At 33.9% G+C, this 26,871-nt stretch overlaps 1 long non-coding RNA gene across 1 annotated transcript in view; it reads left to right on the top strand.

Moving 5' to 3' along the window:
* The first annotated feature begins 1,569 nt into the window (after positions 1-1,569).
* The window catches only part of LOC144288368 (uncharacterized), a 47,941-nt gene continuing 22,639 nt past the window's right edge, over positions 1,570-26,871 (top strand). The window contains exons 1-4 of the long non-coding RNA XR_013356310.1: positions 1,570-1,741; positions 2,269-2,469; positions 2,915-3,023; positions 6,765-6,835. This is a non-coding gene — a long non-coding RNA (uncharacterized LOC144288368). The remainder of the gene's footprint in view (positions 1,742-2,268; positions 2,470-2,914; positions 3,024-6,764; positions 6,836-26,871) is intronic.

Here is a 26,871-nt window from a genome sequence, read left to right as displayed (position 1 = left end):
GATGTTTTCAGTATTCATTTTAAAATATAACACTGTAACAGATATTTATAATTTTTTTAAACAAATATGTTTTGAGTAACTAATTTGTCCATTGTCAGGGATCAATAATACTATTACATATTTGAAGCTGCTGGACTACCATTCATTAATCTATTTCCTGTGCAGTGTACTTGAGATCTGGATACTGCTTAGGAAAAGTTCATTCACTGAAAGTAAGCATGACTATGGAGAGGCACAAGCTCAAAATTATTTCCAATGATTTTATTAAAACAGAGTATAAAAAAAAAACAAAAAAACAACAACAACAAAAAAAAACAGAGTATCATTAAAGTGGAGAAAGCATTCTCTAAAATTTCACAAGGGCAAAAAAGTTTAAGGGTCTATGAGAAATAGCTTTATTTAATATTAAATTTGATTAGAAATATAAGTAAGAGGTGAATCAGAAAAAGAGATCTAGGTAAAGCTTGATAATAATTTGGGAAGTGATAAAAATCTAAATACTTTGTTGCTTTTGCATCTCTTAGAATTAAAATAAACTTATACTAAAATACATATCCTTTCTTTTCCTAATTAAGACTAGTTTCTATAATTTGAAACTGTAGTTTCCATGGTTAGAGTGTTTCTTGACAGTTTCTAGGGAATTTGGCTAAAGAACTAATATTGGAAACTATTCTTTATCCACACAATTATCATCCTGGTCTCTTTAATTTCTGCCTCCATCCTAGACTTGGTGGTTTCTCCTCTTCCTCTTATACTAATGAATGGCACAATTTCATCTCTTGATTCTGGCTTATAATTTCCAATTAAATGATAATGATCCATGTATGTTTTGGATACTGTTAAGTATTATTTAATTTGCACCTTCTCAATTACAAATGTAATCTTTTCTTTGGACTCTAAAGGGAAGAGCACTGTTTGTTTGCACTTATAATTTGTCAAGCATTTCACATACTACTTGATTTTAAATTTCCAATGTTTGTTATTTTTCTAAGAGAACAATAAAAAGATGCATCTGATCAATTTTTCTTCTAAAATCTTTAAATGTTGTGCTTTCCCAAGACTGCTTACCATAAATATTGTTTCTCAAGATGTTCATTTTTGAATGACTAAGAAAGATACAGTTAACTAGGATATTATCAAATAAGGTTGGTTGTGTTAAATTATTTTAAATCAATACTAAGTTAATGTGTTCTAGTAAATCTGACCAATGTGTTCAATTTAGCTAGAAGATGATATAAAGAATCTAAACACAGATATAAGGCTGTATTTGTTTTCTTAAAAATTTTATGTATCCTGAAAAATCCTTTTAGTATATCTAGGAGGATATCCTTGAATATCCTTGAGGCAATAATTCAGGAATAGCTATGAGTGGATGACTTTGAAGTGCACAATTCATAAACAAGGTATCTGCTTTAGAGAGGTGTCCTGTAGCCTCTAAATCCATAAGGGAAAGCTACCAATAGCAAGGTCTTTATAAATAGTTTGAATTGGTTAGATTTGTACTCAGTGTAGAAAGAACTTGGGTCACTAATTCTTACTTTTGACTATTCTTATTATATTCAGAAGTCAATAATTCTATCTTCAGCAGCATCTTTAAGTGAAAAAATATGATTTCTCCACAACATTCATCACCAGCCTTATCCTCTTCTCAATCTCATTTGGCCAGATTATTTCTCTGTTTCAACATTCTGTGAACATTACAGGAATAATTTCATGTCAAATTGGAGGGATTCTCAGTCTTGTAAGTTGATTCTGATTACCATTTCTCTTAAAAATTCAGTGTTTTTCTGTATAATTCAATTCCATTATTAAAAAGTCTGTTTATCTGGCTTTACACTTATTTATCTCTCTCTAGTTTTGACTTAGGATGTTACTTTATTTATAGAGTAATATTACACTCAATAAATAAGTCACACAAGTAGTTTCATAATTTTTGTAAATCATAGTCCTTATCTTTATGCTATATGAATTACCCAACACGTGATTTTTCTGACTTTTTTTCTGTCTTAGTTTGATAAATTACATTTCAAAATATGGCCACATACAGATAAATTTAAAAACAACATTGTTGAACTCTGGGGAAAATGAGAACAGAAAAATGCAATTACTTTTGCTGGAGTTGAACTTTAGTCTTGATATAATCACTCACGATCCAGATAAATATCAGATTGACTACACTATGGCAGCATGACAGCATTGACATGAGTGTCCACAAAGCATACACTTCCTACATGTGTTTCTGAGTCTGGTATGGATATATTGTTTTAGATGTTCAGAATTAAATATGCACAACTGGGAGAGAAGCATGATCACAGCCCATCTAGGAGGAAAGTCATAACCTGGAATCATGAATGAAGAAAATCATTATGGATATCAGAATTTTAAAATTATCAGATACTGAGAAATCTAAAGTTGTTTCTGCACTTCCCTGATCCCAGCACACTCACCTTTTAAAGATCACAAAGACAGGTAAGTGCATTAAATTGTTAACATGCTGTGGAAATCAGATACCAGATAACAATGTCAAGGAGAAGGAAATAAATAATGTGGCAGAATAGAAAACAGGAAGATAAACATGATAAGAAAGGAAGAATTCTATCTCAGTGATCAATTACACTGGATTATTCTTGTGGTTGTTTTGTGTGCATTGTCAACTGTTATATAACTTAAGAGGAGGAAATTCCTAATTCTTAGGCAATTAAAATATGGAAAAAGTTGTTGTGAACTAGCTGCTTGTGAATTTTTTTTTTTTAAGAAATCAAGATGAATTCTCTCTGGCGTCATGTTCTTTCTGATGGAATACAGACTATTCTTCTCCAAGAAAGCAGGCCCATTAAGAATGCAAAAAATTTCAGTTCAACCCATAGGTAGGTTATGCTACTGCCATTTTTCCAATTTTGATTTTGTATTACAGATGTTGACCTTCTCCTGATAACTGAGCCTTGGCAAGATTCAACCTATATAGACAGATAAGCAAGAAAGACATGTGATTGAAACTGAAGGAGTAATCTGTAAGAATACAGGTGAGTTGGAAAAGGCATTCTAAATGGTAGAAATTCAATCTGCCTAATGTAGTAGGTAGATTTTCCATATTATGTATAAAGTATGACTGGATGGGGTAGGGCATGAATTGAGTGCATATTTAGTGCAAAGAAGAGTTGGAATGCTGTGCAAACTCTGTATAATACAAATTGTAATATGCTGTATTGTAACTAAACTGAGATTTCAATGGATGCAGAAGAGACCATCTTCCCATTCATGAAGTTATTAAAGAAATTTATTAAGCATCTTCATGCCAAGTTCTGTTAGACATTATAGAGTTGACATAAAAGAGACATATGCTTATTCTCAGAGAAGACACGTTGTGATAGGTAGAGAGGAATAATCATAGTTACCAATTTAGTATCTAGCTTCTTATGGCAGAAGTCTAATATTTTATAATATGGAGAAACATGGAAAGAATAATTCAGTTTTCCTGGAGAGGTTGTGAAAGATCTTAAAGAGAAGGGAATATCTGAGTTTAAACATATGAGGGCAATAGAAATGTATTTAGGTAGTTTGGAAGACAATTCATTTTCTGAGAGAGTGTTGCAAGTTGAGCTATCTGTAAAATCAGCTCTAAAACAGGGATTAGCTTGCAGAATGTTTATTAAAGGGTAGTATTCAGACCAAGCCTTATGGAAGCAAAGGAAGGGAACAGACTGGAGTAGAAGGTGAAGTCCTAGTGTGTTGGAGGTCCTATTATAGCCTTGGCCTATCCCATAGGGAGCTCTGGAAATAGAGTGGACTTTTAGGTTTGTTCTGAGTAGACTGATACAACTAAACCTTTATACCCCTCATATCAATCAGGCATTTGACGGGCCATCTCAAGAAGGGACAATCCTCATAGGAGAGATCCCATATCAGGGATTGACAGCTACATAGTTTATGCTGACCATGTTCCCGTCAGCTGGGCTAAAAGTCCTACCTTAAAGAAGAATCGGGGTATATTACAATGACCATGACAGAGGTGACATAAATAGAGGCTTGAGCTTGATGGAAAAGGATGGGAATAACCACTTGATAATGGGAAAACTTATTGGATAAAATACATATTATAGAACCGAGGAATAGGGACGCTGAAGGTTCAGTGGAGATTGGTTACCATGCTGGAAATGACATATCCTGTTACCCCTTTGGGGCAGCACTACTGATTTAAGCATTCTAAGTAGCAGACTTTGGGCCAGTTCAGGGTGGTAGAAAAGGAAGACAGAAGAGAGCATAGTTAGGAGAATATGTCTCTAGGTGAGGGGAAATGAACCCTATCATCTCTTGGGAAAGGCAAAGCAAGACACAGTTTCCACACCAAATTGCTAGCAACTACAATGGAGCTGTCCTAGGCAGAATAATGGCCCCATGGGTAAAAGATCCATGTTGTAATTCCCAGAACCTTTGAATATGTTACCCCAGATGGCAAAAGGGACTTTGCAGACATGATTAAAGGTATGGACTTTGAGATACGGAGTTGATGATTCATTATGTGGATGAGCCCAGTATAATTACAATGGTCCTTAAAAGTAGAAAAGGGATATAGGAGAGAAGGTCAGAATGATGTAATCTGAGAAAGACTTGTACTGTCATGGCTAGCTTTGAAGATACAAAGAGCCTGTGAGTCAAAGAAGGTGGGTACCCTCTAGAATCTGGACAGGGCAAAGAAATGGACCCCACCCAGAACATACTGATAGGAATACTACCCTACAGGCACTTTTATATTAGCCTGATGAGGCCCTTGTCATACTCTTTTTTTTTTTTTAAAGATTTATTTATTTATTTATGATAGACATAGAGAGAGAGAGAGAGAGCGAGAGGCAGAGACACAGGAGGAGGGAGAAGCAGGCTCCATGCCAGAAGCCTGACGTGGGACTCGATCCCAGGACTCCAGGATCGCGCCCTGGGCCAAAGGCAGGCGCCAAACCGCTGAGCCACCCAGGGATCCCCCCTTGTCATACTCTTGACCTACAGAATTGTAAGATAGAAAATTCATGGTGTTTTAGGCCATTAACTTTCTTAATTCATTACAGCAACAATAGAAACTTAAAACAGAAGTTGCATGTTAGATGTTAGATTCTAAATTCAGCATACAAAGTGAATTCAATTAGTAAACATTGAGTTTGACAATAGTTCATATGTCCATAAAATATAATGAACATGATCTGGCTTATATGACCCTGTATATTCATTTTTATCTACAAATACATAATATGTTAAATAATGCAACAGCATATACACTGTACATAGTATATACATAAAAAGTACATATCCAAAAAACTTAGGCTCCTTTTTAATATCACACACATAATCAAGCTTACATGAACTAATAGCATATATATGATGTTCTATTCTACTAGATAAAAGGAGATAAGGAAGACAAGAATATTATTGGAAATGAGGTTTAAATAACTCTTTGATAAAATGAATGAGGCAGGATATCGGCTACAAGAAAAAAGTTAAAATATCAGAATAGGAAAAGCATATAACTAATTCTGATTTCATGGGGTACCGATGAAAGGGTTTTACTATTCTTCCCATCTAGGAATAGAATTACTTCTAGCATTTGGGGCAGGACCAAAATTCTGGGAGATGAAATATTTCACAGTATTCAGAGGCATGGAACTAAGTAGATTAATACAGAGCCTGCTGATTCACTAGTAATTTCCTTTATTCAAAATCCCAGGAAACACTTAAGCTGTTTTTGGTCCTTTAGAAAATAATATAACGATAAAACTGTCATGATATAATGATAAAACTAGCATATAATGATAAAACAGTAGTGTTTTTTAACTGAAAACAATACATTTTAATTTGTAATTAATGCTATTAAAAACCTATATTCTTATGAAATGTATCACATAAATTTGAAAAAAGACTTAATTTCAATGTATGAGAATAATTATTATAGTAGTTAAAAATGAATCAATCATATAAGTTTAGTTAACAGACAGCATATTTCTCTTCCTGTTCTGTATCCCAAGAAGCTGTAATAAACCCAGAATCTCTTTTAAGGTGATAGACGCACAGTCAATTAGAGCTTCACCCTTGAACAGCTTCCCATGCGCAGGAAAACTAAGTGTTCTGATTTCCTCCTTTTGGGAAACAGATCCATTTCATCTCATGGACTTTTCAGTGATGTAGAAAGTGCACGATAAAAAAAAGGCCTCATCTGCTAATCCTTGAAAATCCAAAGCCAGGCTAAGGAGATGGGTTCGCAGAGAGAAGGAGGAAAAAGAATGCAACACTAGTATATTTGATTTGTTTTGGGGTTTGATGTCACTATGGAAGAAAGTCACATATCCCTAGAGCTTAGTTTATAATCCTACTTGTAGTATATAAGAACAAAAACTTGGATTTTTGCATCATTATTGAGTAGTAGGTTGGTTTTGTATCATAAAGCACCAGAAGTGGGCATCATAAACATGCGATTTAATAGCTAAGAAGATATAAACAGCAAAACAAAAGTCTCTGGAATAAAGGAAGTGATTATAGGTCATTACTAAAAGTTGTGAATCCATGAGTCTAAGTTGCATTTTAGATTCTAACAGAACACATGGCTGCAGGAAATACCCATTCCATCTCTTGGCTTCCCTGATTCTTCCCCTCATGCCTGCTTCACACATTAAAACTGCAGACAAATTTTTAATCTGTATTAGACCCTCAATAAATATTTACATAGTGAATAAAGCAAGGAGTAAATTAATCAATGGTTTAACAAATATTTTGTGCTTAAGGATGCTGAACTGCTTGCTCCAATGGCCATTCGACTGTAAAAATACTCCACTTTTGGCATTTCTCTCTGGTGGTAAGTCTGTGTCTGGGGTTTGTGTCCAGTACTAATTAAGTGCACTCTCCTTTTAAACACTAATTTCTCAAAAGTGATTCTTTCTTGGCTTATAGAACAGCTCACTTAAATCTTCTAAATTGGTTTGCTGGGGAGATGCCCCTGACCTTCTTCCTCTTTAGATACAGGCTCATGTTCTACATCTCTTAAACTGAGGCTATGTTCACACCAGAGTAATTAACAGAATAATTGCCCTAATGGGATTTAACCTTACTCTCAGACTTAATTGGATGTTTGCTCCAGTGTGAACATACTCTAATAAGCTCCCTAAGAACTTAGCCTTTACCTTATAAAACCAAAGTCTGCTGTGCTTTCCTTTCATTGAAGTTACTTCATTAGAGATGTAATGAATGTTAAAAACAAAATACTCAAAATAGAAATATGTGTCCTGGAAATAAAAGTTTCACTGATGACACCCCACAGGGATATTTACCATTAAAAATTTACAAAGCTTTCCAGAATTTATTTTCTCTCTCTCTCTCCCTTTCTCTCTCTCTCTCTCTCCTCTCCTACTGTCTGTTGCTATATATATGTGTGTGTGTGTATATATATATATATATATATATATATATATATATGATGTGTTTGTGTATATATATGTATTATATATATAATGCATACATACATATGTGTACACACAAACACAGGCCATACACAAAGATACACATACATATATCCATATATTTATTTTTATATGGATATATGTATGCACATACATACACAGATATAGACTCGTGAAAGAGGTCGAAGAATTATTTGTTCCAGTGTGAGATGGTCAAGTACTAGCATAAATATTTATCTAAAACCTAGGTCAGGGCAGCCCTGGTGGCGCAGCGGTTTAGCGTCGCCTGCAGCCCGGGGTGTGATCCTGGAGACCCAGGATCATGTCCCACATCTGGCTTCCTGCATGGAGCCTGCTTCTCCCTCTGCCTGTGTCTCTGCCTCTCTCTCGCTCTCTCTGAATGAATAAATAAATAAATCTTAAAAAAAAAAAAAAAACCTAGGTCAAAGTCAAATATAGTTCACTATAGAGTGAACTTCTATAAACTATAATACAAATAAACAAATAAATATAAATAAAAATAAATAAAACTTCTATAATACAGGGGTAAATCTGATACTTTGCTTAAAATAATTACTTTAAGTTTATTTCTAAAATTTTTAGTTATACACATTTAAAATTTAATATTATACTGCTGGAACAATAAAGTCTTGGCACTCTTCAAGAGTGATCTTGTGGCTCTTACATATTAGTCTTAGCACTCACTAACATTATAAAGCTAAATAAAGACTCAGTTTTACCAGATGTTAGTAGAAGTGAAAGATTTTAGTAGGTGTGGGGATAATCCCATTTTTTCTAAGACTTGGGTTTTTTTTTTCTTTAAATTCTTCATGTTATTATTGCTCTTACCATGATTATGATGCATTCATTCATTATTTTGTAGATTTCTTTCCTTATAATTAAAATCCTCTATTGAATTAAACAACTAGACATTAAATGCATTTATAAGAGTTATATGTTAAGTAATATAACACTTATGGAAGCATGTGACATTTCAACAAAATAGAATTATGATACAGAATACCTATTTTTTGAGATTGTATAACCATTAAATAATTTAAATAGGCTTATTGACTTGAAAGGGATATTGTATTTTCTCTAAAGCTATGTAGTAAAGGTGCTTTCATGACATTCATATTAGCAATCTATTTCTCTATTTAGTTATTTTAGTTATTAATTGTTTATAATTAAATTACTGCAACGTTTTACTTTTTCTATATTAAATGTATAACTAAGTTTAATTATTTAATATATATTTAACATATAAATTACCTAGGAGATTTTTTTCACTTGAAGGTATGTCCACAATACTTATATTTAAAAAGTATCATTTATTGAGTCTCTAAATAGCAGTATATCTCTGTATATGTGTGTGTGCAGATATGACACACATGTATTTTGATATATGTTTAGACATACATTATATAAAAACTTAAAAACAATGTTGTTTTTTATTTAGCATCTAGTAGCCATTTTTCATGTTATTATAAACAGTTATATACATATGGTTGTAAGATCTTTGATGCTTCTCATGGGCATATAAGCTGTTTGCAATTTTTAACTAATACAAACCCTGGTACCATTATCATTCCTGATCGTGGACATTGTTTTTTGCCCACCCAACATCCATTCTCTCCCATCTGCCTTTCTAAAAAAATCATGATTATGTTCAGGAATTCATTCCTTTTCTACAAGACCCTTCTGTTTCAGGTAAATGTGACAATATTCATGGCTTGAGGTCCATATAATTGGTTTAAATCCTGCCCACTTCCTTAGTAAGTGGCTAAGGAATAGAACTGACTGGGTACACCAAGATGTGAAAAGATATTTTCTGAGAAAGTTTAACATCAGTATTTTCCTTTAGAAACTCACAGAGAAAGAAACTCCTTCGTAGTTATTTTGGGTTTATATTCACTATTCCTGTACCCATTTTTTCAATGCTAGGAAAAGTTTTAATTAGATTATTTACTCTGGCTGTAACCTCCAAAGTCAACATTACAATTGTTATCAGTTGTCGACCTCACCATTTTTCTATGTTTAATATCGTGATATTAGGAGTACATCATAAAATTTATGAAGAGTGGTAATTTAATTGACAGTATTTTTTCACTCTTGAAACAGGCATAAAATAATTTTTAAAGCTCGCCAATGATTCCAAAATGCAGCCATATTTGAGGATGTTTAGAGTGCCTCTGCCCATTGTCAAGTCTTTTCTTACTCAAATTTACACATTCAAATCTTTACTATCAAAACCAATCTCATAGAAGAAACTAGCCTCCAAATTAGCTAAAACTCTTTTTAAAAAATATTTTATTTATTTATTCATGAAAGACACACAGAGAGAGGCAGAGACATAGGCAGAGGGGGAAGCAGGCTCCCCACCAGGATCCCGAGATCATGACATGAGCAGAAGGCAGATGCTCAACCACTGAGCCACCCAGGCATCCTAGCTAAAAACTTTTATAACCAAGACTGTAGTTAAACCCACAAAATACATTTTCATCTTTTCCTTGTTATTTACATAAATTCTTATCATACTTTAATTCATTATACATGTATTGGGCACAATCTTCGCTATTGCCTGAAATGATAAAAAGATATATGTTTAAAATTGTAACAAAAACTCACTGAATTGTAGATATTAATGGAATTTTTACTTGTAATATTTTCCCAAATTAAAAAGAAAAAATAATCAAAAACACCTGCTTCTCTGGTGCCTTGTGTTCCCTTCCAGCCATCATCCTAATTGGTCCTTCCTGCCTGAATGTTACTTTTGATCAGTCCTGACCTGTCCTATCCTCCTTAGTTCAGCTCTTTTTCTGAGTTTGGAAGGGCAGTTGGCCCTATCCTATGAGCCTCAGGAAAACTTCAAATAATTGGTCGTATGTATTTAAGTTTCTGTCTCTAGGTGATAAAATGGGGGGCAGAGGCTTTTTCTCTGAGTTGACCTGTCTTCGCCAGAGCCCTAGATAACTGAGAATGACAGCAGCCGTGTCACTGCTCTAATGGTGTGGATTCAAGCATAGCACTAACAAGATGCACAGACAACAGGGAAACATCATAGCAGGGGAATGGAGAGGTTTACAAATGCTGTGCCAGTTGTGTTCAGATCTCGTCATTTCAAAGTGGGGACCCCACAGTGCAAATGTGTCCCCAGAAGGGTACAGAGTTAGAATGTCTGGAAACTCAGGGAATGCTAGTGGTTGGTGATGGTGGTGAAGCTGGCAATCCTTAACAGTTCACTGCCTGAGTGACAGGACTCAGAAATGAATGACAAAGCAAATTTGGCACATTAAAATTAAATATATATATATAGCAAAATAATACTTGTACAACTAAAGAGCCAAAAGTGGAGTTTGTTGCAGCAATGTGACTTCACGAGACATTCCTATGCTAAGAGGTGCTTACATGGGGCACATTTGACCCTGCAATGCAGTTAATAATTTCAAATTGCAACTTGTAGTTTCTGTCAGTTTTTGCTCTTCCCATCCTCTTCATCATTTATATTTAATTATGAAGAATGTTCTAAAAATTATCGAGAAAATCAACCTACATTTAATTTAAAATTCTATCCCGCTACTTCTCTCCACTGCATGCAATCACAGGAAGTCACTGATAGAATCACCCACTGATTGCCACAGACTTACCATTGTCTTTTTCTTTCTCAGAACACAGCCACCTCAGCAACCTGCTCTTCCTTCCTGTCCCAGTTGGAGGTTTAAAGAGAACTTGTTTTTTTCCTATAAGTTAGATTTTATTTTATTTTTTTAAAGATTTTATTTATTTATTCATGAGAGACACACAGAGAGAGGCAGAGATACAGGCAGAGGGAGAAGCAGGCTCCACAGAGGGAGCCTGATGTGGGACTCGATCCCAGGACTCCAGGATCACGCCCTGGGCTGAAGGGAGACACTCAACCGCTGAACCACCCAGGCATCCCTATAAGTTAGATTTTAATTTGGTCATTATAATAGCACTAGTGTGATTCAGAAATATGCGCTTCTCAGTCCTCCTCATAGACATTAGTGCCACTGCTCTTTTATTTATGAATGAACAAAAGGGTGAGTAAGTAAGTGAATGAGTGAATGAGTGCTGGCAGTGAAATTTCCCACTGAGACTTCTCATATTCCTTAGAATTCTCATTTAAATCAGGTCAGGAGTATGAGGGGATCATCTATATATTCACCATCACTTCCCTTTCTACTACTTTAAAAACAGGAAGTTTTGGGCTACTATCAGAGTTTAGCACAATGTTTTTCCTTACTCCTCATGAAGTGGTAACATAAAGTAATAAATAATAACAGTGACAGCAGCCAAGTGCCTGGTGGAGCTTTAAATACCCCTTCAGCTCCATCAGTTTTCTCCCTCATTCTGACATGGAGAAAGACATTTTCTCAATCTCACGTAAATTACTCTACAAGCACTGAACTGATTTCATCTACCTGCCAATAAATCACTACCCTTGAGTCATCTTATTTTGAAACCGGGCCCTCGTACTGAATATAAGGAGTATACAGCAGTGTACTTTTACTGCAGTAGTTTTTACTAAGCATTTAATTTATTTCAGAGAGAAATGTTCCACTTCATTGTCACCCTGAGTATATGAGATACTCACTATTATTATTTCCTCACTTTACAGATTAGGAAATTATAGTTTAAAAATATTGAGACACTGGATCAAAACCACACAGTTAGCAAAGGAGTCAGAATTTGAACTCAACAGTTTACTCTTAAGCAGCACATACTACTGACATTGGCCATAGACTGCTCATAAGTGGTTCTAATATTTTCTCAGTTGTACTTTTCTGAGGTAGGTAGAAATAAAATGGGGCTTCCACTGAATTTAGGCATATGAAATACTCACTTATCATCAGTTAGCTAATAGTCATTGTGAAATATGAATATCTTATGACAAACAGTTTCTTTTCTGAAATGTGCTTAAAAAACTCTTGCTTGATCAACTCTGTCCCTAGAACCCAGTGCATGTGAATATTTTATAACAGTTTATTGTTAACCTGCTGAACTTAGATTAAGATTATTTGGGATTGGGATAGCAATATATTCATTTTTGTAGTCATCTTCTAATTCATAAAATATTTGTTGAAAGCTATAGACACTGCGTGGATGGTGGGCAATGAGTATGATATATTTGGGGGAAGAAAAATCAGTCTGAACTACCAAAGAGAGAGAAAAAGTATCTTATTTTTCTAGATATTTTACAACTGATTAAATATAATTGGTACCTAGGAGAGAGGAGAGAAGATATTCCCAGTGAGATTTATTCTAAATGGATATTAATCCAAATTTACCATATTTCTCAGGAATCACCTGACTACTTGCAGTTTGTTACAGTTTTTAGAGCATCTGGAGCTAGAAGGGCAAGTGTCCCCCTGAGAACCATTTACTCTGAAAGTTTAAAGATCATCGTGAATTTACAGATAATTAGTGGTTCTTTTCTTGGCCAAATACATTCTCTCAGGCCGCATTTAAAGAACCAGTGAATCTTCCATAGTATTAAAAGATTCACTGGTTTGATAAAACATCTGTTTGCTATATCATACCCAGTTTAGTGAGTTCTGAAAATTACTAAGCTAACAAATTTCAAATTTTGATATGCTGATTCATGATCTGAATTCTTTCAGTTTGGACAATGAAAAACTATACCACTCCTGGACTTTGAATCAGATAGCTGCTTAAAGGCAGATGTGGGGTTGTGATAACCGGATTCTATTTGTCTTAAAAAGCAGGTTGCACCACTAAGATCTATAAGCTCTGTTGTCACCTGTAAGCAGCTTTTAAGAATATAGGTTCATTTAATGCCTCTATTCACTACTTGCCCAATGATACTCATTTCTTTAAGATCATAGAAACAAGTCATCTTTGGTTTAAAACAGTAGAATAAAATGTGTAGACTCAAATTGTCACATTTGCAAAAGTTCATAAAAATATTTAAAAATTCTCATTCTGCCTAAAGTTGGATGTCATTGTAAATCAACTCTCTTTATTCTTTAATGCTAATTGTCTTGGAGAGCATAAGGTTTCAATTCTACTTAGATCCAATAACCTCGGTACTGCTTGGTGATTCCTGGCATCCTGTATCTGAGGCTTTTTTATTGTCTTCATAATTGACCTATAATTTTCACATTTAGGAACACAGTGATGTCAGAGATGTTGAAGTTACTGGGCACACAGAATGCCTGAGGGGCATGCTCTAGTCTGTATGATTTAAAGAACTAGGTATGCTGTCCCTTTTACTTCTCCAGGTCCTCTTTTTGCTCAGTAGCTCTAGCCATGATTGATTTTTTACTCTTTTAGAAGTCAGAAATATGCCTCTGCCTAATTATATCAAGAAATGAAGGAGCATCCCCCGTGGCTCAGCGTTTTAGCGCCACCTTCGGTCCAGGGCCTGATCCTGAAGACCCGGGATCGAGTCCCCACGTCCGGCTCCCTGCATGGAGCCTGCTTCTCCCTCTGCCTGTGTCTCTGCCTCTCTCTTTCTCTCTGTGTCTCTCATGAATAAATAACTAAAATCTTAAACAAACAAAAAAAAAAAAGAAAGAAAGAAAGAAAGAAAGAAAGAAAGAAAGAAAGAAAGAGAAAGAAAGAAAGAAAGAAAGAAAGAAAGAAAGAAAGAAAGAAAGAAAGAAAAAGAAAGAAAGAAACGAAAACAAAAGAGAAAGATAATTTTAAATATAAGTAAGCATTTTTAAAGTCATTCTTCCCTAGATGTGAGAATGTCCCCTGAGTTCCTCTGGTTTTCATATGTACTGCGGGTTCTATTTCTTTTCATTTTTTTCTTTTTAAATTGAAAGTTGCAAAAGCTTGAAATTAGGATCAGGGGAAATCCTATATGCCTTTCCCTTACAAGCAGCTTCACTTCCAGAGGGTTAAGGTTAGGAGTTTAAAGCTTGGTCTACCCCAAGTGCTCTCGATCCTGCATGCACCTTAGTCACCTGGAGGAGGATTCAAACAACTCCTGATGCTTGTACCCTGCCTTCCTTACCCAGAGATTCTGATTAGCCTTGGGCGGGGCCCACGCATTGGCAATTTTAGGAGCTCCAGAGAGGATTCTAATATGCAGGCTGGTAAGAGTCTCTCTGTTTATTCTAAATAAACAATTCTGGTTTCATGGAGATTTGGATGAAGAGTGGAGATTCAGAGAAATTCAGTTTTTTTTCAGTATGGACACTGAAAGACTATACCACTCATGGACTTTGAGTCAAACCTCTGCTTAAAGATGGTTTCAGGAATTGAGAAAAACACAGGAGTTGTAATAAATATGGAGGCACAAACCTGGTCCTGAGCAATTACCATTGAACCACAGCTGGTCCAGAACAACCAAGAAGCAAACCAACCAACCCACTGCCAAACCAAAAATGAACATTGACAAAGGACACCTGTATGAGGTAGCACCCATTAAAGCAGCTCTCCCTGTACTTTTTGTCTGAAATAAACTCATTTTAAGATAGTTTTTGATTTGCAAAAAAATTGCAAAGATAGTACAGATAGACTCACTATACACCACACTCAAATCCCTCCATTATTATCATCCTACATTAGTAAGTCACATTCATTTTAATTAATGAACCAATATTGGCACATTATTATGGAGGTCCATATTTTTTATCTCCTTTTTAGGGTGCCTGGGTGGCTAAGTTTCTAGGCATCTGCCTTTGGCTCACGTTGTGATCCGAGGGTCCTGGGATCAAGCTCCGCATTGGAGTCTGCCTCTCTCTCTCTCTCTCTCTCATTAATAAATAAAATCTTTAAGAAAAAAAAATTCCTCCTTTTTTACCTAATATTCTTTTTATATTCCAGGATCCCATCCAGGATATCATATTACACTCGGTTTGTCATGTATCCCAAGGCTCATCTTGTCTGTGACAGTTTCTCAGAATTCCCTTTTTTTTTTTTTTTTGATGACTTAGACAGTTTTTGAGTACTGGTCCGGCATATTGTAGAACGCTCCTTAATTGGGATTTGTCCAATTTTTTTTCATTAGACTGAGGTTATTATTATTATATTTTTTTTGGAGGAAGACCACAGAGGTAAAGTGTCATTTTCATCACATCATAACAAGGCTACATACTATCAATATGACTCATCACTGTTGCTGTTAACCTTGATCACCTGGCTGAAGAGTGATCTCCATCTCATTTTTCTTCTCTGTAAGGTTTTTCTTTCCCCCCTTTCCCTACTGTTCTCTTGGTAGAAATCTCTACGTGTAGCCCACACTTCAGGAGTAGGGGGTTATGTTCCTTCTTTTTGAGGGCAGAGTATCTATATAAATTATTTGGAATTCTCAGTAGAGGTTTGCCTCGCCTGCCACTCAATTTATTTACTCAATAATTTACTAATTTTTAAGATTTTATTTATTTGTCAGAGAGAGAGAGAGAGAGAGAGAGCACACAAGCAGGGGGAGCAGCAGGCAGAGGGAGAAGCAGGCTCCCTGCTGAGCAAAAAGCTTGATGTGGGACTAGATCCCAGGACCCTGGGATCATGACCTGAGCTGAAGGCAGATGCTTACCTGACTGAGCCACCCAGGCATCCCAAATCATTTATTTATATAAGCATGAACTCATGGATATTTATTTTATGTTTTGGGTTATAATCCAATATTGCTTTATTCATTTTGTTGTTCAAACTGTTCCAGCTTTGACCACTTAGAGCTTTTTTAGTTGATTCCTGTGTCCCTTTGACACATACCTTCACTATAGAATTATTATTATTATTATTATTATTATTATCATTATCATTTTTCTTTAGGAATTCCTTATTTTCTGGTGCTAGAAGAGCTCCATGTTCATACTATTTCCTGCTCCATTCCCAGAATCAATCTTTCTACAAGTCCTGATTCTTTTTATTGGAGAATAATGTTAGTGACCAAGATCTGGATGATAGATATGTTCATTGCTACTAAAGTAGTTTACTTCTAGACCCTCTGAGCTAGCACAGCAGCAACTACATGTGTGCATTCTGGTATATATGTATATATGTATATATACATATATATACACACACACAAATATATATATATATTTTTCTCTATGTAACCATCTATACCTATACTAAGATAAATATGAATTCATACTGTTTCCAACCCTAACCCCATTACTACATAGGTCACTCTAGACTATTTCTTTTGGTTATCTGTAACCCCCAACTCCAACACTCAAAACCCGGTTCCTATACTTTGCCATCCATATATCTGATTGTTCAATTCCTGTAAATGAATATGTAATAGCATTAGAATGGTGAACCCTTACACCCACATAGGAAACAACTTTCCCAAATAGCTTATATTGTGGATGTCAAATTCTTTTTACCTTTAGTTCTTTTATCTTCAGTCAGTTTCTAGTCCAAACATTTTCCAAAATTTGTTAGGTCAACACATTCCCCATACCCTTATCCTCACCCATGAGGTTATGGCATAGAAATGCAATTCGGCTAGATTCTTTCATCAATAGTGTGCATTCAATGGACTTTTAAAATTATCACTATGTATGAGAGATATCCGTATTGTTGGGAAGAAGAAGTGGAATAAATAGCATGTGTCTCGGGAACTTATTAGTGCTTCATACATGAAATGAAAACTAAGAAAAATCAGTTTTAAAAGAGTAAAAGAAGAAAGGCAAATAATAAGAAAATTAAGAGATTGAATAGAGAGGTAATGATAAACAGCCCTCAGGTATCAGAAATAACTTTTGCCCCTGAGTAAGTCTTAGCTTCAATGACTTTTATTCCAGTCATAAAAAATGAACTGGAGGCTAGATACAATAATACTGTAAAGAATTGAAGTTGGGCACTCTAAAAGGTTTATACACATTCAGAAGTTGGTAAATAGAATTAAAATAATCCCAAACAAAATAAAATATAGAGCACTATATCTACCCTTACCTAAGCCATCTTGTAACAGTGTAATTCTTTATGATTCAGGGAATATGTGTATCTATCTAACATCTATCATCTATCTATCTATCTATCTATCTATCTATCTATCTATCATCTATCTATCTATCTTCATCATCATCCATCTATCTTAAATAGAGAAACATTTATTGGGAAAGAACTAGTGAATATTTGTTTAATAAAATCAACAACATTTGAATGTTGTTACTAACTATAAATTAGTTGAAGGCTGAAAAGGTTCATGGGATTTCTTTAAAACAAGTTCATTAAATGTATAATTGTACCTTTTCTAAAATCTTTATTGATAAGGTTTTACTGCCCTTCATAATCTGTTAAAAAGTTATTTCAATTTAGCAAAAATTTATTGAGAGTTACTTTTCAGCTCTGTATTTGAAATGAGCCATCTTGCCTCTGATTACTGCGCATCAGGGGGCTCTGGAGGCTGGTGCTGTTTCGGGGCAGTCCTGAGCCATGCAGGAGCTCTGAAGGAGTTCGGTTGGTTTTCTTTGTTACAACATTATTACACACAGTGGTGTTGCTCCAGCTCCCCTTACAGTTTGCATTTCATACATAAATTCCATGCTACTGTCAGTTTCCAGGAATTACCAAAGCCAAAGGAGTAGAATCTTAAGTACTGCCTTATTTTTAAAAGAAATATAAACAGTGAAATTCACAAACATTACAGGTATGGCTTTACGAATTCTGACCAATGCTTGCACTCCTCTAACTACACCCCAATTAAGATTTGGAATATTACTTGACCCCTCGATAGTTGCCTGAGTTCCTTTCTGAACCCTATCTTAGAGAACCATTTTCCTGATGTCTATCATCATCAGTTAGTTTTGCTTCTCATTGAAATTCATAAATACAATAATATATTACATGGTTTTTATGCAGTTTCTTTTGCTCGGCATGATGTCTGTGAGAGTCATCTCAGTGGCCATACTTATTAGCAGTTTGTTCTTTTAAATACTTATGAATTGTATTCCATTTCAAGTATACATTATTCTCCTTTTGATGAATACTCAGTTTTTATTTTTCAGTTTTGGACTCTGAATAAAGCTACAAAGGATATTCTTGGACAAGAGATTTTTTGGGCATATTTTTTCATTTATCATGAGTAAATAACTAGGAGTGGAAGTGCTGCATTACAAAGTATGTTTAACTTGACAGGGACTTGCCCAAGAGTTTTTCAGCACTTTACACTCCCATTAAAGGACTTTACACTCCCGTCACTAACCAGAACTTTGGTTATTCCACATTCATGCTGACATTTGGTACTGTCTATCTTTTTAAATTTTTAGATATCCTTGTGGCAGTATAAAGGTATCTCACTGTTATTTTAATTTGCATTTTACCTGATGACTAATGTTGAACACTTTTTCATGGTGCATATTTGTCATTCATGTGACATATCTATTCATGTATTTTGCCTATTTTTAAACCGGATCATTTCTTTTATCTTATATCACATTATTATTACATTATATTACATCACTTCTTTAATATACGGGAAAAGCCCTTATTTTAGGAGTACAAGTCCATTGTCAGATACATCTACAGCAAAATCTTCTCTCAATATGGCTTTCCTATTCATTTTCTCAACAGTGACTTTTGATGAGAAATTTTTAATTCTAAAAAGTCTAATTTATCAATGATTTCTTCTATGGTTAGTTCTTTATGTATCTTATGTAAAGAAAAAAGTTTGCCTGTCACAAAATCTCAAAGGTATTCTCCTGTGTTTTCTGGTAGGAGTGTTATAGATTTAGTTTTAGCTTTTAGCTTTGCATCTACAATTCTCTGAAATTAAAATTTATGTATGATGTGAGAAAAAAAAATTCATTTTACCCCCATATGAATATCTGGTTGTTTCAACACCATTTTTTGAATTGTATCCAGGACTATTGTTTTCCCTATTAATCAGTTTACTATATTACACATGGGTCTATTTCAAAATTCAAATTCTTTCATTGTTCTATTTCTTGTCGGCCAAGATCATACTGTCTCAATTATTGCAGCTGTACAGTACATCTTGAAAACAGGTAGTACAAGTTCTCTAACACTGTTCTTTTTTTCAATTATTATTTGGCTATTCTATGTCTTTTACATTCCCATTTGAATTTTAACACCAGCTTGTCAATTTCTACCAAAGATCAAGTTGGTTTGTTTTGGATTGCACTGAATCTATAGACTAGTTTGAAAAAAAAAAATTTAAACCTTAACAATATTGAGTCTTCTAAAACATTTGCATGGCATTTTTCACATTTTGCTCTTCATTAAATTTCAGCAGTGTTTTCAAGTGTTCAGTGTAGAAGTCTTAAAAATCTTGTGTTAAATTTATCCCTAATTATATTATGTTCTTGATGCTATTATAAAAGGTGTTTTATATCAATCAGCTTTATTTGTGTATATTTTACATATAACAAAGTACATTTTAGGTGTGTCTCCGTGAGTTTTGACAGATTTTCACTGCCTATAACTGCAACTACAAGGAAGATATAAAGCATTTTCATCACCCCAAAATGTTTACTGTGTCCTCTTTTAGGCAACATTCCAATTCCTAGACCTGAACAACTACTAAATCTGACTTCTGACATTTCAAATTTCTCTTCTCTAGTTTCACATAAATGAAAGAATAGAGTAATACCCTTTGGTATCTGGCTTACTTTGTTCAGCATAATGTTTTTGATATTATTCCATGTTGTTAGGCATATTGGCAGTTTGTTATTTTTATTTCTGAGTAGTAGCCCATTATATAAATCTCATGTAATTATCCATTCACTTGTTGCTGTTCATCATGGTTGTCTCTAGCTTTGGGCTATAATAGATATATGTATTATGGACAGTCCCATACAAGATTGTGTGTTCATAGGTTTTAATTTCTTTTGGTTAAAAATCAAGTCATAGAATGACTGGGTCACATGGTAAGCATATGTTTAACATATAAGGAACTATCAAACTTCCAAAATAGTTATATCATTTTACATTTTTAATAGAAATGCATGAAATTTCTTCTTGCTCCTTACCTTCATCAACTCTTGGTATTGTTAATTCTTTTTTATCTAAATCCTTCCAAAGAGTTTGTCCTCTTTCATTGAGTTTTTAATATGCAATTACCTAATTACTAATTATGTTGAATATAAACTGATCTGCTTATATCCTATTCTATACATTCTTTTTTTTATTTTTATTTTTTTTATTTTTTATTTTTATTTTATTTTATTTTTTATTATTCTATACATTCTTTTGTTAAGTGTCTATTCAAATACAAGGCCCATTTTTTGGATAGTTTGTTGCTTTCTATTGAAATGGAATAGTTCTTTATATATTCTGGATATAAATCTATTGTCAGATATATGAATTAGAAATTTTTATGAACACTGTATTGCAAATATTACATCAAAAGTATTCTGTTGTGAACATACATATTATAAATGTTAGTTAGACTCAGGTATTTGCAAATATTGTTTGATTCCAACAACTGCCCACTCCGAATAAATGAACCTTAGCTAATGTCTTCTAAATAATGGTAAACAAATTACCAGAAGAAGGCAAACTGGTATTGGTAAAGCTTGGTGGTGGTGCCTTCCTGTCTTCCATCTAAAATCTTTCTTCTAAGAGGACTATGTAATGTGATAGAGGTGCTAATTATTGCTACAAAGGCAATACATTTTACTATACATAACTAGCAAATTAACATGTACATCCTAAATTTATACAATGTTATATATCAAATGTCAATAAAGAATTTAAAAATTAAATTAAAAAATAAAATAAACTCTTTCTCTATAATTTCATATCTTTCTTTCTTATAGCTGTGCTATGCTGCCTATTACTGTACTAACAGGAATTTTATGGCATATATATCTCTAAATGATTAAATTAGATAACTATGCATCTATGAAAGATTAGAGAATCACCTATACCAAGACTTATGATTTAAGCTGACTATATGGACAATGCTAGCTAAGCTAAGTTTCCCATTATACCAAATGTTGGTATAAACACAAGAATAAATATACTTACTATCATATTTTAATTTCAAAATAATTATTGGATCAAAGATTGTATTTGATCAAATATTATGTTTGATGAAGATTATGAGATGGTATTTCTGATACATGTTTATAAAAAGCCTTCCACATATTTATATTTGAGTGGAATATTAAAATTTTGAACAAAAAATCTGAAAAGAATAGACTCCTTCACTCTGTCCTAAGAGACTTTACCCCAGCTTAACACCAAATAATCAAATTTCTTTCAGGTATGGTCATCAAAACATATGAATCTATACATTTATACTCCAGACTACTTAACAGTTCTCCACTGTGTTTATTAAGATACAAAAGTAAACCTTTTAGGGCACCTGGGTGGCTCAGTCAGTTAAGTGGCCAACTAGATTTTGGCTCAGCTCATGATCTCCTGGGATTGAGCCCCGCATCGGGCTCTGTGCTCAGGGACGTGTCTGCTGTAGGATTCTCTCTGTCCCTCTCACTCTTTTCCTTACCCCCTACATGCTTTCTCTCTTTCTCTCAAATTAATAACTCTTTAAAACAAACAAACAAACAAACAAGAAACCAAAACCAGACCAAAAATAAACTTTTCTAATGCCTTACTGAATATTCAGATACCTCTTGACTTCTCAGGTTGTAAACTTACCAAAACAAAAGTTAATTGGACTGAACTCAACTAATGCTTTATAAATTAAACTTTCTTATAATTAAAACAATATTTTACAACTTGGTCACAAAATACATTTTGGTCTTAGATAAACATCAACTTTTTTACACTCTATGAGTTTTATTTCTTAGTTCATTTCCTTGGGTTTATCTATAATATTGCAATAATTCACCACTATCTAGTTGGAGGCTTATTGATCTTTTCAAACAAACCAGAAACTCTCCATTGGAAAGGGTTGACAGGGTTGAAAGGGTTGAAAAAATGTCTTTTATCCCCATACCATCTATAGTCAAAAGTAATGTTTAACAACTTATTATCTACTGGTAAATGATTTCAGTATATATCAATATTATTTTATGTATACTTTACAGATATCTCTTACACAGTTGTTATTAAGCTTATTCCTAGTCACTTTATATTGTTATTGCTAACAAGAATGGTTTATTTCCATTATATTTTCTAAAATTTTATTGCTAATATATAAATGGATTGCTGGTTTTTGTATTCTTCATACAATTAGCCTATTTATTTAGCTTTATTTTTGTGTTATTTTATTTAGATGTCTTCAGATTACTATCTTATAAATAGTAGTTGGATTTAATTTTTTGACACAACCTGTGAAGCTTCATGTTTTAATACCAGTTCTTCTCCCACTAGCAGATACTATTTGTGGTTTTCACTCCTTCCTTTCTTCCTCCCTACTCTCCTTTCTTTTATTACAACATTTGCAATGACGTTTTATTTTAATGTGTTAATATTTGGGCCATTCTAGTAAATCTAATAAAACATGAGTGAATCCTGAATCTCTTTTCACTGAATTTAGAACAATTTGTTCTCTCTTTTAGATTGGGGGCTGAAAAATTTGTGTCCTTTATATCCTCTTGCAGCTTGATGGAATGGTAGCATAGGAGGCAGGTCCAGAGGTGGAAAGAGCTTAAAAAGTTGGAGTGTAATTGATTATAAAAAGCCCAACCCCTGATCTCTCTTCTAAGGTACTTGTCAAACACCTCATATACCAGGATTTACTCCATCTAGTTCAGAGAGGCATAGTAATACTGGGGCCTTTAGGCTGTGGTATATTTCCATAATCCAATATGTAGTCACTGGACTTCACTTTTTTAAGACAAATTTACTTTCAACATTATATCAGTTTCTCCCTAGCAAACATTTCTCCTTCTTCTTCTCCTTCTTCTTCAAAAAAAAAAAAAAAAATACATGACTTTGCTTCTTTTCAAATTTCATAGTCATGGTACCCTGAAAAATGGCCCCTTGAAGATATGAGGTCCTAACCCCTGGAATGTGTAAATGCTACATTATTTGGAAAAAGGATCTTTGCAAATGTGATTAAATTAAGGTTTTTATGATAGGGAGACTACCTTAGTGATCAGTTTGCACCCTAAATGTCATCACAGGTGCCCTTTATAGGAGAAAAATGAAAGAAAGAGTTCACATAGAAAAATGAAAGAGTTCACATAGATATAAGAGTAGAAGATGATGTGAAGACATGTGGAGATGGAGCAGAGATGAAGTGATGTGGCCATTAGCCAAGGAATGCTAACAGACACTAGAAGATGGGAAAAGCAAGGAATGGATCCTCTCAGAGCCTCCAGAGGGCTCATAGCTCTGCTGACATCTTGACTTCAGCCTAGTGATACCTGATTCAGACTTCTGGCCTCCAGAACTGTGAAATAATGGAATTCATGTAGTTTTAAGCCACTGAGTTCAGGGTATTTTGTCCCAGCACCCACAGGCAACTAATATACAGTATTGGAATTCTAAGAATTTGTTCACATTATCACTATTACTTTGGGGAATTGGGGTAATTTAAGGAGTTGTGGTAAACTGCCAATTTCTGCTACGTTCCAGAACCCAACTTCCTTTTTTCTTATTTCACTGATTTTTAAGATCTATTGCTTGAATTATGTTCCTTTTCTTGTTTGATTTATATTACTTTTAATAGATGCATTTTATTTTTTCTCACTTGTCATAAGATTCTAAGACTAAGTGTTTAAAATGCTATTTCAATATGAAATCTTAACACATCTGGATTTATTATTATAATTTTCATATCATGTCAAGTTTTGAGTACAACTTTCACAGAAATTTTACCCACTGATCAAATAATTATTGATAGACATTTCAACAAGTAAAAAAAAAAATCTGGCATTTTCAAGGAGCAAGTGGAATTCCAGGGGGAAAAAGGGGGAACTTGAAATGCATATATTATAGTCCTGGCAGATTCTGTAGTAAATGCATCCTATTTCAACTTGGTCTTAGAACACATGTCTGCAGTTTTCACTTTTGTAATCTCAGTTAGCATCAACTGCTGACCGGGTTCTAAATTTGGGTGTTTAAATCTAGATATTTAAAGTTTGAAAAAGCAATTTTAGAAAGTCACAGCTGACATATAATAATAACAATAATATTTTAGAAACAATCTGTCTTTGAAACGTCATCTCATAGGGTCATACAATCATTCAACTCTTATCAAGGTTGGAGGATGCAGTGAGTAAAGTAACCTCAGCAAGGTCATATCTACGAGAAATTTCTTGCAAAGATTTACAAAGCTGAAAGTTTAAAATTTTTGTATGTCAGATGGGACTAATGTGCTTAGCAAGAGAATAATTAATAAGTTAATAAGTACCTTATTTCTCCTTGGAAAAAATTCATGAAATTATTGCCACAGTTCACCTATGTAAGAGAGAAAGATATTTCTTATTGACTTTCCACATGGGTCAAGCTATGTTGAAAGTCCAAGAGATATATAGTAAGTACTTTCATTATATGAGATGAGCAATATCTAAGTATGTCTTTTAGTTTAATAAAATGTATAAATGGTGTGTACTCATAGCCAAGAGATACTATGCTACCAAATGACAATTTACTACACTATCTGACTCTTGGGACTAGTTGATGGATTATCACTATAAAGTACATTTTCCCCCTTTATCTTCAAAATCTCTTCGATCAATCATAAATACTTCATTATCCTCATACTTTTTTCCTTAAAATATATTTTTGAATTATCCTGTTAAACAGATGTTTTAACTCCTTTTAGGGAATAAAATTAAGATAGCTCTGATGAATCTAGAAAATTAGTATGATCAATATAACCAGGGAAGGACCAGATTCCATGGACCTTTTCTCTAATATCATTTGAGAATCATTCTATTCACATAATATAATCATAATAGCATCAAACATTAAGGTACCAGTATCTTATGAACCTAATACTTTTTAAAATCCAGCCAGTTACAGAAGAAATGTACACTCTGTCTTTGTGTGCACTCAAGACTAAGAAAAGAGAACCACAGCTTCTTATGGGTTTGATCAGGATTCTGGATAGAAGAAAAGATTTGAGCTTTTATTAAATCATACATAAATTGTTAAAAGTAGGTATAGCCTTAAGTCTATAGGTTTACTTCTAGTTTAACTATATTAAGTAAAAATCAGATTTCAAACGTGCTTTGTTGACTGAAACTGTTCTTCTATGTAGCTAGCTAGCTTCTTTACATAGAAATGGAAAGCTCTCAACTGACTTTATTTATGTTTTGCTTTTCTGAAAGTGTTTCCTATTGATAGTGCTATATGCTGATATACTGATACTGTATTAAGTATTACTTCCAATCTCTATCTTCAAATAACTGGTTGTTGAAAAACAAAAATTTTCTTTTGGAAAAGTTGCCTTCTTTCCATCTCTCATTTTAGTTAAAAAATGCTTTTGATAAAAGTGGATTTACAGCAATGTTTAATGTAGATAAAATGATGTAAGATGCCAGTCACTGGAAATAGATGAAAAGGGCTAGGCAGGGAACACATATGGGCTGAAATCCTACATGGAGCCAGAACTGATGCATACCATGACAACTTTATATGCTAAGAGTAGAACCCTAATAAACCTGAAGCTTTACTCCTAGCCAGTGCTGAAAGAGAAAGGTGACCAGCTAAATAAATCACATTATCCAAAATGGAAAGCAAATTAATTACTTGGAAAAGGCACAAATATTCATGATTCTAAGTCATAAAGAAATTTCTCCCAAGGATTTTTATAATTATAATACACTGTTTAGCTTCAGTGGCTTTTGCAGGATTCCAGCACCAAGATTCACTCTAACCCTTAATGTAATCCCCCATGTCCTCATACCAAAGTATGATCAGTGTAGCAATTCCATGCAGGGAGAATGTGGATGTGGATGTGTGTGGTACGTGCACTTATATGTGTGTATTTGGCTAGGGTATACTTGGAATGAGGTATAGCAAGTGGGGCTAACTAAACAATGCTGACTTTAGTCAGCTGAAGTACAGCACCTGACCTGGTGTTTTGCCAATCCACTGGTGACAGTAAAGATCTAGCAGAAGGACATATTCAGCATCCTTCAGAAAATTCTCCCCCAATATAACTAACTACTTTCAGCTAAGGTTTAATTGATATTTGGTGGTTCAAAATGATGTTCTCTGGTAAAGTTTAAATTCTGACAGCAGAATTTAAATTCAATTCTCAGAGTATTTTAAATAATATTGAGAATTAAGTCTGCCACCTTCCCTTCTGTGTCACTGCCACATGATTTGTTCAGCTTCAGTATTCTCCTTTAATTAATCTACATTGCAGAAGCACATCTCCAGCCTAGTGAGCAATACTTACCAAAGCACTGCTAATTCATATGTTATGTTGAGTTAAGGTTTCTCTGAATGATCATTTAGGTTGGAGTTGCGATATGTGAATTTTATATGAAGATAATTAATAAAAAATCAATTTAATGAATAGCATATGAGATCTTCATTATTTAGTCAGACATAGAACTCAATCAAATATTTCTCATTTTACCATGATATTTCTAATTTATGA

The sequence above is a fragment of the Canis aureus genome, chromosome 18, assembly GCF_053574225.1.
Source record: "Canis aureus isolate CA01 chromosome 18, VMU_Caureus_v.1.0, whole genome shotgun sequence".
Lineage (NCBI taxonomy): Eukaryota > Metazoa > Chordata > Mammalia > Carnivora > Canidae > Canis > Canis aureus.
The sequence above is the reverse complement of the archived record's forward strand: the minus strand, read 5'-3'. Positions and strand labels throughout refer to the sequence as shown.